Below are 17836 nucleotides of genomic sequence, written 5' to 3'. Positions count from 1 at the left end.
GAATGAAAAGAAATGAAGACAGCCTAAGAGACCTCTGGGACAACATTAAACGCAACAACATTCGCATTATAGGGGTCCCAGAAGGAGAAGAGAGAGAGAAAGGACCCGAGAAAATATCTGAAGCGATTATAGTCGAAAACTTCCCTAACATGGGAAAGGAAATAGGCACCCAAGTCCAGGAAGCGCAGAGAGTCCCAGGCGGGATAAACCCAAGGAGAAACACACTGAGACACATAGTAATCAAACTGACAAAAATTAAAGACAAAGAAAAATTATTGAAAGCAACAAGGGAAAAACAACCAATAACATACAAGGGAACTTCCATAAGGTTAACAGCTGATTTCTCAGCAGAAACTCTAAAAGCCAGAAGGGAATGGCATGATATATTTAAAGGGATGAAAGGGAAGAACGTACAACCAAGATTACTCTACCCGGCAAGGATCTCATTCAGATTCAATGGAGAAATCAAAAGTTTTACAGACAAGCAAAAGCTAAGAATTCAGCACCACCAAACCAGCTCTACAACAAATGCTAAAGGAACTTCTCTAAGTGGGAAACACAAGAGAAGAAAAGGACCTACAAAAACAAACCCATAACAATTAAGAAAATGGTAACAGGAACATACATATCGATAATTACCTTAAACGTGAATGGATTAAATGCCCCAACCAAAACACAGAGGCTCGCTGAACGGATACAAAAACAAGACACATATATAGGCTGTCTACAAGAGACCCACTTCAGACCTAGGGACAAACACAGACTGAAAGTGAGGGGATGGAAAAAGATATTCCATGCAAATGGAAATCAAAAGAAAGCTGGAGTAGCAATACTCATATCAGATAAAATAGACTTTAAAATAAAGAATGTTACACAAGACAAGGAAGGGCACTACATAATGATCAAGGGATCAATCCAAGAAGAAGATATAACAATTATAACTATATGTGCACCCAAAATAGGAGCACCTCAATATATAAGGCAACTGCTAACAGCTATAAAAGAGGAAATCGACAGTAACACAGTAAGAGTGGGGGACTTTAACACCTCATTTACACCAATGGACTGATCATCCAGAGAGAAAATTAATAAGGGTACACAAGCTTTAAATGACACAAGAGACCAGAGAGATTTAATTGATATTTATAGGACATTCCATCCAAAAACAGCAGATTACACTTTCTTCTCAAGTGCACATGGAACATTCTCCAGGATAGATCACATCTTGGCTCACACACAAATCAAGCCTCAGTAAATTTAAGAATATTGAAATCATATCAAGCATCTTTTCTGACCACAATGCTGTGAGATTAGAAATCAATTACAGGGGAAAAAAAGCATAAAAAACACAAACACATGGAGGCTAAACAATACGTTACTAAATAACCAAAACATCACTGAAAATATCAAAGAGAAATTCAAAAAATACCTAGAGACAAATGACAACAAAAACACGATGATCCAAAACCCATGGGATGCAGCAAAAGCAGTTCTAAGAGGGAAGTTTATAGCAATACAAGCCTACCTCAAGAAACAAGAAAAATCTCAAATAAAAAATCTAACCTTACACCTAAAGGGACTAGAGAAAGAAGAACAAACAAAACCCAAAGTTAGCAGAAGGAAAGAAATCATAAAGATTGAAGCAGAAATAAATGAAATAGAAACAAAGAAAACAATAACAAAGATCAATAAAACTAAAAGCTAGTTCTTTGAGAAGATAAACAAAATTGATAAACCATTAGCCAGACTCATCAAGAAAAAGAGGGAGAGGACTCAAATCAATAAAATTAGAAATTAAAAAGGAGAAGTTACAACAGACACCAAAGAAATACAAAGCATCCTAAGAGACTACTACAAGCAACTCTATGCCAATAAAATGGACAACCTGGAAGAAACGGACAAATTTTTAGAAAGGTATAACCTTCCAAGACTGAAGCAGGAAGAAACAGAAAATATGAACAGACCAATCACAAGTAATGAAATTGAAACTGTGATTAAAAATCTTCCAGTAGGGGCTTCCCTGGTGGCGCAGTGGTTGAGAGTCTGCCTGCCAATGCAGGGGACACGGGTTTGAGCCCTGGTCTGGGAAGATCCCACATGCCGCGGAGCAACTAGGCCCGTGAGCCACAATTACTGAGCCTGCGCGTCTGGAGCCTGTGCTCCGCAACAAGAGAGGCCACGATAGTGAGAGGCCCACGCATCGCGATGAAGAGTGGCCCCCGCTCACCGCAACTAGAGAAAGCCCTTGCACAGAAACGAAGACCCAACACAGCCAAAAATAAATAATAAATAAATAATAATAAATAAAAAAAAAAAAAACTTCCGCCATTTTAAGGGCTTGCCTAGAAACCAAACCTGACTTTAAAAAAAAAAAAAAAAAAAATCTTCCAGTAGGGCTTCCCTGGTGGCGCAGTGGTTGAGAATCTGCCTGCCAATGCAGGGGACATGGGTTCGAGCCCTGGTCTGGGAAGATCCCACACGCCGCGGAGCAACTACGCCCGTGAGCCACAACTACTGAGCCTGCGCATCTGGAGCTTATGCTCCGCAACAAGAGAGGCCGCGATAGTGAGAGGCCCGTGCACCGCGATGAAGAGTGGCCCCTGCTTGCCACAACTAGAGAAAGCCCTTCCACAGAAACGAAGACCCAACACAGCCAAAAATAAATAAATAAAAATAAATAAATAAATAAAAATAAAGGAATTCTTTTTAAAAAAAAAAATCTTCCAATAAACAAAAGTTTAGGACCAGATGGCTTCACAGGTGAATTCTATCAAACATTTAGAGAAGAGCTAACACCCATCCTTCTCAAACTCTTCCAAAAATTGCAGAGGAAGGAACACTCCCAAACTCATTCTATGAGGCCACCATCACCCTGATACCAAAACCAGACAAAGATACTACAAAAAAAGAAAATTACAGACCAATATCACTGATGAATATAGATGCAAAAATCCTCAGCAAAATACTAGCAAACAGAATCCAACAACACATTAAAAGGATCATACACCATGATCAAGTGGGATTTATCCTAGGGATGCAAGGATTCTTCAATATATGCAAATCAATCAATGTGATACACCATATTAACAAACTGAAGAATAAAAACCATATGATCATCTCAATAGATGCAGAAAAAGCTTTTGACAAAATTCAACACCCATCTATGATAAAAACTCTCCAGAAAGTGGGCATAGAGGGAACCTACCTCAACATAATAAAGGCCATATATGACAAATCCGTAGCAAACATCATTCTCAATGGTGAAAAACTGAAAATATTTCCTCTAAGATCAGGAACAAGACAAGGGTGCCCACTCTCACCACTATTATTCAACATAGTTTTGGAAGACCTAGCCATGGCAATCAGAGAAGAAAAAGAAATAAAAGGAATACAAATTGGAAAAGAAAAAGTAAAACTGTCACTGTTTGCAGATGACATGATACTATACATAGAGAATCCTAAAGAGGCCACCAGAAAACTACTAGAGCTAATCAATGAATTTGGTAAAGTTGCAAGATACAAAATTAATGCACAGAAATTTCTTGCATTCCTATACACTAATGATGAAAAATCTGAAAGAGAAATTAAGGAAACACTCCCGTTTACCATTGCAACAAAAAGAATAAAATACCTAGGAATAAAAAAAAAAAAAAGAAAAGAAAGGAGCTCATGAAGAAAAAGAAAGCCCTTCACTGTACTAAATATTTAAACAAAAGTGCAGCTTGCTCTGTCCTCTCTTGACTGTGACAACATTTACTGAAAAGGTCCCCTTTTTGCCTTGTAATCTTTAATGAGGGGAGAGAGTGCTAAAACCCAAGCAATCTCAGTTATGAGACTGCCTGCCAAGTCCCTAGGTTAACAGTGCAGCTTTTTTTTTTTTTTAAGTATTTTTTCCTATTTCTTTTTCTTTACTTTTTTTTTTTTTTAATAATTCTTTATTTTATTTATTTATTTTTGGCTGTGTTGGGTCTTCGTTTCTGTGCTAGGGCTTTCTCCAGTTGCGGCAAGCGGGGGCCACTCTTCATCGCGGTGCGTGGGCCTCTCACTATTGCGGCCTCTCTTGTTACGGAGCACAGGCTCCAGACGCACAGGCTCAGTAGTTGTGGCTCACGGGCCTAGTTGCTCCGCGGCATGTGGGATCCTCCCGGCTCAGGGCTGGGACCCGTGTCCCCTGCATTGGCAGGCAGACTCTCAACCACTGCGCCACCAGGGAAGCCCCCAACAGTGCAGCTTTAAAGACAGTTTTGCAAATAAATATTAAGCATAAAATAATTTATCAGTTGCCTTATACTCTCTCACCTAAGACTATAAAATAAATTCTGCTTCTCTGCCCATCATGACTACTGCCCCTATACCTATTTCCCCCGTTTGATGGGGAACTATAAAGAAGGGGTTCAGCAGCTGCAAGTATTTGATGTTCCTTTTGTCTTCTCCCCCTCAACCCTTCCTACTTCCACAGACACAAAAAGGCTTGACCTCTCCTTTTCTAAGACCATATCTGCTTCTTTGCCAGCGAAGAAGTCCTTTCTCCCATGCTGTCTGAGCTTTGTGTGAAGTTTACTACTCTTAGAAAAGAGATGTGAGCTTTGATTTGAAACAGCAGGGAATGATGAGTAGAAGTAAGTCTCTCCAGACACTTGCTGCCTGCCACACAACACCCCTCACTCTCAATCCTCTAAAAGCACAGGTACAGTAAAGAAACAGCAGGCAAAAGTACAAGAGCTTGTCTACATTCTGTTTCTAAAGCCTGGACCTTCCCTTCAAATACCAAAAAAAGAAAAAAAGAAGCCTTGCTAGGGATGAAGGAGATAGGCATCCTCATTTATGAACTCTTCACCCTGACTCAAGTTCTCTGAGGTTTCATAATGGAAAGGCAAATGATAGGCAGCTGGCCCTTTTGATGTTGTCTGTTAACAAGTGATCTATTGGACTGGACCCCAAAAAAGCTCCATGGGAGCCCATTCTGGATCACACAACCTGCTTAGCTCCTACTAGGAGCTCAGAAAATGAAGGGGACTAGCTAAAATCCACATAAAAATGACTAACCCATGGGAATTCCCTGGTGGTCCAGTGGTTAGGACTCAGCGCTTTCACTGCCATGGCCTGGGTTCACTCTCTGGACGGGGAACTAAGATCCTGCAAGCCGCGCAGCACGGCAGCGGCGGGGGGGGGGGGGGGGGGGGGGGAGGCAAAAAAAACAACCACTAACCCAGCCCAAACCGCTCTCCTTAATGAGTAGGGGCTGCCCAGTCCACCCCCTAACCCCAGAGTTTAGAAAAGCCCTATTAATGGATAAATCACCTGACAATAAGACTCCTTAAACTCACAGGAGACAAGAGAAAAGGATGGGTAACACACGTGGCACTCTGCACAACATAATGGCTAGATAGAGACAAAGCTGCTTTTGCACATATCCAATCAAGGAGGGCTTTTGTCCCAGGCACACACAGCACAAAGATGCAGCCTCAGCAGTGGTTATGCGGTAATTAAGGGGCAGAAAACCTGGAGAAAAGGAAGTGAGAGCAATGATTTATTTCTCCTCTGCTGGACTACAGCTAGTCTTGATCTCTGGGATTCAGAGTCAGGGATAACAAAGTGATAAATATGAGGGGAGGAAGAGAGCAATTCTGGCACAGGACAAGAGGTGGCCTGTGTCCTAACTGCCACAGACGTCAGCAGGGCCAAACAGTATTGAGAAGGAGAGTCCAGCACTTCAATACTCTGAGAGTCAGTGTCAGGGGAAACCTGCATTCTGCCCCTGACAATTCAGGTCAGACCCCCTACCCTCTGAAAAAAGCCAGGGTTTTCTTACCTGGAAGTTATCATTCTCTAGAGGGAATTTAATAGGCAGCTAAAATGAACAAAGCAACCTTAAAATTGGCTCCCACAAGCCTCTGACATCAGGGACCACGATTCCTCTTCAAGAAGGAATGTCCCAAATATCTCATAAAATAATGCTTTTTTCCTTCAACATCTGACTTTGCACTCATTCTATCAACTGTTCAGTGTCCTATACACATCACTACACACACATTGTCTTCTATCCTCTGACCTGACGTGATGGGAGTTCAAAGTCTGTGAGGCTTTGACATAGCTGATTTTAGACTTTTAGAGCTAGAAAAGACCTTGGAGGTCATTTAATCCAACTCCCTCATTTTTTGGATTCGAAAACAACCCCCCACCACCACCCCAACTAGTTAGTGCCTAAGCAGGGACTAGAACCTGGTCTCCTGGTTAGTGTTCTTTCTACCATACCATTAAGATAAGATTAAACAAATAAAGGTGCTAGATGCAGTCAAATGTTAAAGGGAAGGAAGCTTACATAAAAATGGTGTGCTTAGACTTGCTGACTATACTGTTACCAACACTTCTCTAGACTCTGGTTTGTAACTTTCTCCACCTACTGGCTGCTCCAAGGTTATTTTCATGTATTTGATCCCCTCCTTTTCTTGGTCTTCAACTACTTATTAGAGTAAAGATGTTTAACACCTCATTATTACCTTTCTTCTACTCACTCTCAACACTAAAAAACACCCAGTAGCTTTTCTCAGTATAAACTGCCTCAGCAGGCCCTCTACATCGGCTCTTATCTCTCTCCTTTAAATCTCACCTTTCACACACCTCTATCTCCCTTTCTGTTTCTGCTTCCTCTCTAGTATCTTTAAAAAATAATAATAATAAATGTCAACTAAAACTGTTCCCATTTCCCTCACTCAGGGTTGCCTCCTTCAAAATTATGTACTGAACATGGAATATGATCAGATCTGGACTTCAAATGGAGCCAAGATCTCCTTTCTTTATGCAAAATCAGAACTGAAACAAAAAAAAACCCATGAGTATAAACAATTAATAGCCAGGCTTATTCATAAGCTATTATGGTATAGTGCTATGAACAGGGTTTAACTGCAGGCCAGAGAATAGCCTTGGGCCAGGGGCAGGTTCAAGGACGGCAGAGATCTGGTACTCAGGATCTCGGTGCCAACACACAAGTAGCACAGAGCTCATGTTGGCTGACTCCTGGCTCACCACTCTCCACACACACACATTTTTAGAAAACTGCCCTTGATCCACTTGTCCGCTTGGTGCCATCTGGGCACATAACCAACCAAACTGTCACAGAAGTAACAGTACATAGAGGGAAGAGTTAAGATAACTACAAAAGATAAGGGGTTGGTTGTATAAACATAGTATTGTTAATTAGTCATATGTCTATAAGAGTTTGGTATCAAGTACAATACATGCTGTAGTCATTGTGAAGATAAGAGGGACAGGATATACTTTTTTTTTCTTTTTAATTTAACCCTTTGGTTTACCATGTTTCTAATTTTTAAATTATAGTTTTAAAAGGAAGCAGGGGAGAAGAGACTAACACAAGCTCTACCTCACCAAAGACATGATCCTTAGTCTGAGAGATTTCCAAAGAAAAAGGGCCTATGTTATAGAAATCCATTGCTGTGTAAACAGTTTTGCCCATTAGGTGAGCAATGGCTACTCATCCACAAAACAGAATGGCACAGGGACTACCCTGGTGGTCAATGCAGGGGACACGGATTCAAGCCCTGGTCCAGGAAGATCCCACATGCTGCGGAGCAACTAAGCCCGTGAGCCACAACTACTGAGCCTGCACTCTAGAGCCCTCGAGCCACAACTACTGAGTCCGTGCGCCACAACTACTGAAGCCCACGCGTCTAAGAGCCCGTGCTTAGCAACAAGAGAAGCCACCGCAAAGAGCAGCCTACGCACCGCAACAAAGAGTAGTCCCTGTTCGCCACAACTAGAGAAAGCCCACACGCAGCAACAAAGACCCAACGCAGCCAAAAATAAATTAAAAAAAAAAAAAAAAAAAAAAAACAGAATGGCACAGCTTACTGCAGAATCTTTTCAGATGAGGACAAGCTTGGTGGTTGAGACCTTCCAGGCCTTAACAGACAATTCTCATTGGCCCCCATCCTTCACAGCCCCAGGAGTAGGTTGTCCCAAAACACCAATGCCAGATAGATAAATCATATAGAGAAATGCATCACATCTTTCTGCTGAATGACAACAACTACAAGTCAATAACTGTGTCAGAAGCTCACACAAAGTACAGTGGCCCCTCGGTATCCACAGCGGGGATGGGGGGATGGGGTGTGGAGATTGTTTCCAGGACCCCCCACAGATACCAAACTCCATAGATGCTCAAGTCCTTTATATAAAATGATGTAGTATTTGCAGTGTAACCTACACACATCTTCCTGTATAATTTAAATCATCTCTATAGATTACTTATAATACCTAATATAATGTAAATGCTATGTAAATAGTTGCCAGCATGCAGCAAATTCAAGTTTTGCTTTTTGGAACTTTCTGGAATTTTTTTTTTAAATATTTTTGATCCATGGTTGGTTGAATCTGTGGATGCAGATATGGAGAGACAACTGTATCTCAAACCTCCCTCTTTTCTACTGTGCTCCACCTGATACCTTAAAAAGAGACACTTGGGCTTCCCTGGTGGCGCAGTGGTTGGGAATCTGCCTGCCAATGCAGGGGACACGGGTTCGAGCCCTGGTCTGGGAAGATCCCACATGCCGCGGAACAACTGGGCCTGTGAGCCACAATTGCTGAGCCTGCGCGTCTGGAGCCTGTGCTCCGCAACAAGAGAGGCCGCGATAATGAGAGGCCCGCGCACCGCGATGAAGAGTGGCCCCCACTTGCTGCAACTAGAGAAAGCCCTCACACAGAAACGAGGACCCAACACAGCCATAAATAAATTAATTAATTAATTAATTTTAAAAAAAAAAGGGCTTCCCTGGTGGCGCAGTGGTTGGGAGTCTGCCTGCTAGTGCAGGGGACACGGGTTCGAGCCCTGGTCTGGGAAGATCCCACATGCCACGGAGCAACTGGGCCCGTGAGCCACAACTGCTGAGCCTGCGCGTCTGGAGCCTGTGCCCCGCAACGGGAGGGGCCGCGATGGTGAAAGGCCCGCGCACCGCGATGAAGAGCGGTCCCCGCACCGCGATGAAGAGCGGTCCCCGCACCACAATGAAGAGTGGCCCCCGCTTGCCGCAACTGGAGAAAGCCCTCGCGCGAACCGAAGACCCAACACAGCCAAAAATAAAATAAATAAATAAATAAATAAAGTAGCTATTAAAAAAAAAAAAAGGATTTAAAAAAAAAAAAAAAAAGAGACTCTTAACTACAGAAATCATCTCCCCCAAACAGTATTCTCATCTCTTTTCAAAGGGAGAAACACAAAAGTCATAAATGGCAAGGGAGATAACATTTATTAGGTGTCTGCTAGATGCTAGGCATCATGTAAAGCACTTAAAGTACATCACTCTCACTGAATCCTATTAATTATCCAATGAAGTAGGTATTAGTGGTCCCAATTAACAGAAAACCAAACTGAAATTCAGAAAGATTAAATAAGTCACCCAAAGCCACATACTAGTTGAAGTTAAATTACATTAAGGGCAACATACCAAGAAGAAGGTCCATGAACTCCCCCTGCTGAGGTCTATGAAACTGTACTGGTTCCTCCTAAACTTCAATTTAAAAAAACGTTTGTTGGGACTTCCCTGGTGGTCCAGTGGTAAGGAATCCACCTTACAATGCAGGGGACTCGGGTTCGATCCCTATCAGGGAACTACGATCCCACATGCCGCGGGGGCAACTAAGCCCGCATGCCACAACTATTGAGCTGGCGCGCCACAACTAGAGAAGGAAAAACCCTCACGCCACAACTAGAGAAAAGCCCACGCGTCGCAATGAAAAGATCCCGCATGCCTCAACAAAGATCCCACGTGCCACAACTAAGACCTGACGCAGCCATAAATAATAAATAAATAAATAATAAATCTTTAAAAACAAACATTTGTAGAGTGTGCGGGAGCAAGCCCTCTAGGGCCAATACCTATACTTGCCACCCAAAACCATAACTTTAGTCAGAACTCCACTTAACCAGCCCCTCACACATCCAAGTGACCAAAAGAAAAATCATGTAAGTTCAAGTCCATCTCTCTTGTAAGCATCTCAGGATTTCACTCCACTGACCTAAGATACTTTAACCTGCACACGCTCAAAAACAAGAGGTTGAAAGCAAGGACTCAAGTATTTGTGCATCAGTATTCATAACAGCATTATTCACAATAGCCAAAAGGTGGAAGCAATACAAGAATCCATTGACACATGAATAGATAAACAAAATGTGGTATATACATACATTCGAATATTATTCAGCCTGAAAAAGGAAATTCTAACACATGCTACTACATGGATGAAACATGAAGACATTATGCTAAGTGAAAAATGTCAGTCACAAAAGGACAAATACTGTATAATTTGATTTATATGCAGAGCCTAGAGAAATCAAATTCATAGAGACAGGAAGTAGATTGGTGGTTGCCAGGGGTGTGGAGAGGGGGGAATGCAGACTTATTGTTTAATGGATACAGTTTCAGTTTAAGAAAATTTTAAAAATTCTGGAGATGGAAGGTAGAGATGGTTGCACAGCAATATGAATGTACTTAATGCCAATGAACTGTACACTTAAAATGGTAAATTTTACGTATGTTTTACCAATTAACAAACAAGAGGCCAATGTTTTTCTTTCCATAGACACTAGCACCAGCCCTGCAAACACTCCATCCCAACTTTCTGTAACCTCAGTGTAACTGATGAGCTGAAATCTACATCATGGTACACAATACTGAGTATAGGGCTAAACATACAAAGGTGTTTCCTTTTTGATGGGGAAAAGAAAAGGAGCCAAATATACTCAATCAACAGAGAGCCATGGATCTTGAGCAGGAATGCAAATTGAAAATGAACACTGGACAGCCTTCAAGACAATACTATGGCAGTCTTCAGAATAATAATCAGTTTATAATCAAAGCTAACAATGTACCGAAGTACAGTTGACCCTTGAACAACATGGGTTTGAACTGCATGGGTCCACTTATATTTGGATTTTTAAAAATAAATGCGTACTATGGTACTTCATGATCCGTGGTTGGTGAATCCACAGATGCGAGACCGTGGATAGGGAGGGCAGACTGTAAAGTTACAGGTGGATTTTTGACAGGGTTGGAGGGAGTAGTGGGCGGTGTTAGCACCCCAAACCTTCAACTTGTTTAAGGGTCAACTATACTAACAATATTCTAGGAAATCCTTAGGGATCCTGGGTTTGCCTCCTAATCTTTTCTATTTCTACTAAATGAGGATCCAGAGACCTGGCTCCAAATACTCTTAACCTGCACTGAGTGAAAAACAGAGAAGTTGTGTCAGTGAAACATTTGAAGTATTACATTACACATTCAATAAGTTTAAGTTGTAGGGAAGTGGGTGCTCCATACACACTTGTTTCTTCATTGGAAAGTCTTTTCCACCAGGCACTTTGAAAATTTAGTTGCTGGGTTTGCTTTCAGGAACTACAAATTGGCTGCAACGCTGCCTCTTTTTTTTTTTTATTAATTAACTAATTAATTTATTTATTTATGGCTGCATTGGGTCTTCATTGTTGGGTCTTAGTTGCTGCACGCAGGCTTTCTCGACTTGTGGCGAGCAGGGGCTACTCTTCGTTGCAGTGCGCGGGCTTCTCATTGCGGTGGCTTCTCTTGTTGCAGAGCTTGGGCTCTAGGCGCACAGGCCTCAGAAGTTGTGGCACGCGGGCTCAGCAGTTGTGGCTCACGGGCTCTACAGCACAGGCTCAATAGTTGTGGTGCATGGGCTTAGTTGCTCTGTGGCGTGTGGGATCTTCCTGGACCTGGGCTCAAACCTGTGTCCCCTGCATTGGCAGGCAGATTCTCAAACACTGTGCCACCAGGGAAGTCCCCAGCTGCTTTTTTTTTTTTTTTTTTTAATTTATTTTTTTTAATTTATTTATGGCTGTGTTGGGTCTTCGTTTCTGTGCAAGGGCTTTCTCTAGTTGCGGCAAGCGGGGGCCACTCTTCATCACGGTGCGCGGGCCTCTCACTATCGCGGCCTCTCTTGTTGCGGAGCACAGGCTCCAGACGCGCAGGCTCAGTAATTGTGGCTCACGGGCCCAGTTGCTCCGCGGCATGTGGGATCTTCCCAGACCAGGGCTCGAACCCGTGTCCCCTGCATTGGCAGGCAGATTCTCAACCACTGCGCCACCAGGGAAGCCCCCAGCTGCCTCTTTTGACTCTGTACTAGAGGCAAGTGTCAGGCTCCTACTTTAGCTCTGGCCCTAGTTTCTTTCCTTGGAGAGTCTTGTGCATCAAATATGGCAGCAGTGTACAGACGCTCTGACTTTTCTGTATGCAGGCTCAAGTGGAATAAAGCAGAGTGTGCAGGTTCTGGGAAGCTGCGCCAGGAATGAGTACCTTGATGGTTCCCTGAGTCCCAAGTGAATTCCCAGAGGCAAAAGCAGCCAATCTGTTTCTCAAATGAGAAGAGCTCAGTACCACCCACCTGAGAATCCTGCTGTCTTACACAGGGCCCTCTCACTCCACAAGGAACCTTGTTCACAGAACTGTTCCTAGCATTAATGTACCCCACACAATGAGGACTTTCCCAGACTTTTTCCTATCCTGCTTTGAATTCAAGGGGAGGAAAAAAAGGTAGCAAGTAGCAAGCAGCAAACCATGTTGCTGTGTAGGAGAGTGGAATGAATAATGGATATGGGAACTTCTCCAGAACTAAAACCTGTCCCGGACATTGAAGTAAACCAGGTGCAGAGAGGAACAAGCCAACCACAGGAAGATACAATTAAGTGGTAGCTCAGCACCTGTCTCAGAGAAGCAGAGGGGAGGTTTAATTACAAAACCAAGTGAATGACATTTAAATAAGATTAAAAACAGGAAGGAGACACAGAACCTCCAGCAGAGCACAAATAAATGTCTCCAAAGAATCAGGTCAGAGAGAGCTGTCTGTCTGAACAGCTTTTACATGCTGTGAAGAGAAAGAGATAGAAAGCAAAGACAGGACTCATCTAGGCCCTATTTTGTGGCCTGGCATGGAGCTAGGATGAGATGCCACAGATCCCAGGTCAAAACCCGATCATTAGGGGAAATGGATAATTTCACAGTGACTGACAGAAGAGAAACATTTAGCTCCTCACTTGCTTAGGAGAGAGGTAGAAGAACTCAAAGGACAGGCTAGAAATAGCACTAGTGTAACAAGTCAATGCCTCCAGAACCCCAGAGGCACTATAAACTCTAGCCAATTCTAGCATCTCTGGACAAAATCACCAATTACTCAGGGACACTGCCAGCAATCAGCAGGCTCATTGTCGGTCAGCCAAGTGGCACAGGATGGACTCAGAAACCAACACTTACCAGCAGAATAATTTAAAAATACACTAGGTGGCTTCTCAGAATACAGGCAACTGTCTGGCTGCAAACCCAAGCACCTCACTGAAACAGAGACCAATGAATCAAACAAGAAAATAAAATGGCTTTGGTTGTATGCTATGAGCCTCTCTAGGTGAACAGAGCACAAAAGTCAGTATATCCAGTGGGAGGATTCTGGGAAGGTGGCAAAGCATGAAACACCAGGAATCTCTCTCCCCACCTAGGCAATAACTGCACTGGCAGAATCTGTCTGATGTAACTATTTTAGAACTCTGGACTCTGATGAAGGTTTGCAACTTCCAGAGGAAAACCTGGATGGTAAATTTGGTTCATTTTGGTCAATTTCAACTCTTAGTACATTAGCAGCTACCTATCACCCAATCCCAGGCCTGTGGTAAGCAGCTGTGCACCTGTTTCTGAAGCAGCTTGCACACAGCTTGCAGGAGCTAGGGTGGGCAAAAAGGGCCCTGTCTTCCAAATACTGGGGATCTGTGCTATGATCACTGATTGCTGCTTCTGATCACAGAGGTGCAGACAAAGAGGTGGGCAGCCATTTTTGTTTCACCTCCCCTCATTGTTGCAAGCCCTTCCCCCTCCTGATTAGTGACTTCCAGATTTAAGGGGCCAGTGCCCCTTTTTTCCCCACGTTCATTTTTTGCTTTTCCCCTTTCAGGAGCCAGACATTAAAAACTAGAATATTCGACACAAATGAACCTATCTAAGAAACAGAAACAGACTCACAGACCTAGAGAACAGATCTGTGGTTGCCAAGTGGGGGGCGGGGGGAGTAAGGGAGGGACAGATTGGGAGTTTGGGGTTAGCAGATGCAAACTATTATATATAGAATGGATAAACAACAAGGTCCTACTGTATAGCACAGGGAACTATATTCAATATCCTGTGATAAACCATAATGGGAAAAAATATACATATGTATAACTGAATCACTTTGCTGTATAGCAGAAACTAACACAACATTGTAAATCAACTATACTTCAATTTAAAAAAAAAAAGGTAAATACTAGGATAATATAAACATTAACCAAGAAGGCATTCAGAAGTAAAAAAAACTAGGACATTCAGAAACAACTGCATATTCAGGGAAAATTAGAGAGTGACTGCACATGCCCAAGAAAAGGCTCAGAAGAGACCTAAGAAAACATTAAGTTTACACCTCAGGCTGATCCTCAGCACAGAGACAGCCTACAATCGAAAACAAAAACAACAGGGAATTCCCTGGTGGTCCAGTGGTTAGGACTCCGCGCTTTCACTGCCAAGGGCTCGGGTTCGTTCAATCCCTGGTCAGGGTAACTAAGATCCCGCAAGCCACGCAGTGCAGCAAAAAATAATAATAACAAAAAAATAGCTAAATCTGCAGGAAGGGGTAGAATCTGATTTCTTGAACCTTGAGGACATTATAAGTAAAATAAGCCAGTCACAAAAAGACAAATACTGTATGATTCCACCTACATGGAGTACTTAGAGTAGTAAAAATCATAAAGACAGAAGAGTTTCAGTTTTACAAGATGAAAAGATTTATGGGGAACGATGGTGGTGATGGCTGCATTACAGTGTGAGTGTATTTAATACCATTGAACATACACTTAAAAATGGTTAAGATGGTAAGTTTTATGTTATGTGTATTTTAGCACAATAATAAGTCAGTACATCAACAAGCTGCACTGTCTAAAGGCTCCCCACCCCTCTACATGAACTGGAAAAAAGAACAAATCCTTTCTTTAAATGGAAGTTAGGTTCTGTCTTACCATTTTCCTTGCTGTTAAAGTGTATCTGCTAAAAGAGAAAATAAAATTCTCAACTATCTCCAATTCCCCCTTTACTTGGGGACACTGCAATCCCTAGAGTTACCGCCCACCCTCTTTACCATGAAAATGAGTTTTTATGTGAAAGTTCCCATATGGAACTTAGACTCAGAAATGCAAGATCCCATACACCTCATTCCTGTGCAGCTGCCTCTAACTAAGCACGCTCAGAAGCTACTGGCTTCTTCTAGGGCCCTATACCACCTGCTTATTTTTTCCAACATTGCCCAATTGAAAGGTAGTCAAAAATCACCCTTGAATGGGCTTCCCTGGTGGCGCAGTGGTTGAGAATTTGCCTGCCAATGCAGGAGACACGGGTTCAAGCCCTGGTCTGGGAAGATCCCACATGCCGAGGAGCAACTGAGCCCGTGAGCCACAACTACTGAGCATGCGCGTCTGGAGCCTGTGCTCAGCAACAGGAGAGGCCGCGACAGTGAGAGGCCCGCGCACCGCGATGAAGAGTGGCCCCCACTCGTCGCAACTAGAGAAAGCCCTTGCACAGAAGCGAAGACCCAACACAGCCAAAAATAAACATAAATAAATAAAAAAAATAAAAAAAAAAAAATCACCCTTGAAGAAATCTAATAGTCAATGAGACCATGTCTCAGTGGAGCCATCTGATGTAGAACCAAGAACTTTACTTTCTCCCAAAATGAGGGAAAACCACTAACAGACTTGTCCTGCTCACTTGAGATCCAGGGAACGATGATACCTTATGAAACCAAATGATACTTTCCTATACAACCAGTACAGACAGAGCAACAAAAGTACAACTACTCTTTACTCTGCCTCTTTTAGTTGACAAGATGCTAATGGGCTATGAGAGGTGACATTTCTCTGGATAGGAAGTGCCTTCATGTGCAGAGAAAAGAACAGAGATTTCTCACTCTTTTAAGGGGCTTTTAGGTGGGAATCTTTTTCTCCCTCTAACAAGCTAAACTTGTTGGAAATTCTTATCTTTTGCTTTTGCCAAGTTTCTAAGAGAAAGATTCAAAATAGTATAAATTTTGGATTTAGCCAAATGTGATGATTTGAAGGAAAAAAAGGTTTCCTGGCATTCTTTTTCAATCCTGGGGCTTTGTACACTGCTATACAGAATCTTTCATAACAAAATTATGAAAAGAGAGAAACACCTTCCAATGACCCTATATTAGAACATTCTAATTTTGAGAGGAACTGATTATCCACAGAAGAAAGAAGCCTCCATGTTTTCGCACATGGAAGCTAGAGCAGTCTTAATTAGGCACACCAAGCCTAGAATACATCTTGTAACATATTCCCCTAAATCAGAGAAAATTTGGGGGAAATAGGAAGAACAATTTAAAAAGCAATTTTAAGAACAAAACAGCAATAACAGCTGCCAAAATTCCTCTTCCCATATACTCTAGCTGTTTACTGCTATGTTCTTTCCCACCTGGATACCCTCTTCAAAACTAAAAGAAGCAATATTGTAGAGTTATATAAGATATCACCATTGGAGGAAGCTGGGTGAAGGGTACAAGAACTCTCTGTACTATTTTTGCAACTTCCTGTGAGTCTATAATTATATCAAAATAAAAAGTTTAAAAAAGTAACTAAACTAAAAGAAGCAGACAATTAAAAACTCAAAGGATAGTCTCCCAAAATCAGGAGGGGCTGGCAATCTGTCAAAGCTATACCTATGCAAGAACTGCCGAAGAAATCTACAGCTCACGTCAGTCTTTCTCTTGGTAATTTTCAATCCTGTATAACAACAACTACAGTATAACAAGCTCCCAATGAAAGGCTCTCAATTCCCAGTCTCAAGGTGTACCTAACCATGAAGTCATAGGCTTCTGTCAGTGATGAGAGCGCCAGCTGGATCCAGAAAGCTGTGACACTCTCTGGGTTTTCTATTTTTCCCAGTAGGTATCTGAAAGGTCAGGCCATGTACAATTTCTCTCTTTTTCACAAAGCTGTGAATGCTTTGGATGCTATTTAGCACAGTGAAGCTGAACAGATTGTTTTGGGGGCTTTGGGGGCCCCTCTTTCTGCAGGGAGGCAAATGTTGCCTAGTGATCTGCTTCTGAGCTTAGGAGTCAGAAACTCAAAGTTCTAATCATGACTCTGTTTAGTGTCTTGTTCCATGATCCTTAGCAAGTCACTTATCCTTCTATACATTCTCCAACAAATGGTGATAAAAATAATGACTTATCACCCAGGGATGCAGCAGAGGGAAAGGGTAAGGACTGTGATCCATAGATAAGTGTCAAATATAAAACGCCAATATAAACCTGCCTTTAAATCAACCCATGTTTTCAGACTGTGGAAAGCTACACTATTTAAATGCAGGCTGCCTCCCCAATGCCCCTTCTGCCTGCAGTGGAAGTAAAATAAGCTGACTCCATAAAGTTCTGTTCAAGTACTTCCCTCTCTAACAACTACATGCTTCCCTCTAAACATTCTGCTCATTGCTTGGTTAATGGCTTAGAAACCATCTAAGTTTCCATTTTCACTTGGTTAAAAGCAATCCATGTATCTGTAGGTAAGGAAGAAAGAGACAAAGGAAAGAGAAATTACCACTGCTCCCTTTTACAACAACTCAAATAAAAAGGTGATGAAGTCAGCTCAAAAGAAACATGATGGAAGGGTAAGCTGGGAAGAAGTGAGAGAGTAGCACTGACATATACACACTACCAAATGTAAAATAGATAGCTAGTGGGAAGCAGCTGCATAGCACAGGGAGATCAGCTCGGTGCTTTG

The 17836-nt window shown here is 42.3% G+C and overlaps 1 protein-coding gene and 1 long non-coding RNA gene across 10 annotated transcripts in view; both read right to left on the bottom strand.

Annotated features, from left to right (window-relative positions):
• Positions 1-17836, bottom strand: part of ARMH3 (armadillo like helical domain containing 3) — a 190703-nt gene that overhangs the window by 108463 nt on the left and 64404 nt on the right. The gene's annotated exons all lie outside the window — the stretch shown is intronic.
• LOC309643064 lies at positions 6445-15347 on the bottom strand. Its single transcript, XR_014253527.1, has 2 exons — positions 9177-15347; positions 6445-8482 (listed from the first exon to the last, which is right to left on the bottom strand). It is a non-coding gene; the product is annotated as an uncharacterized lncRNA (long non-coding RNA).

This window comes from Balaenoptera physalus (genome assembly GCF_965194825.1).
Source record: "Balaenoptera physalus genome assembly, chromosome: 14".
NCBI classification, from domain to species: domain Eukaryota; kingdom Metazoa; phylum Chordata; class Mammalia; order Artiodactyla; family Balaenopteridae; genus Balaenoptera; species Balaenoptera physalus.
This window is presented reverse-complemented; position numbering and strand designations above follow the sequence as displayed.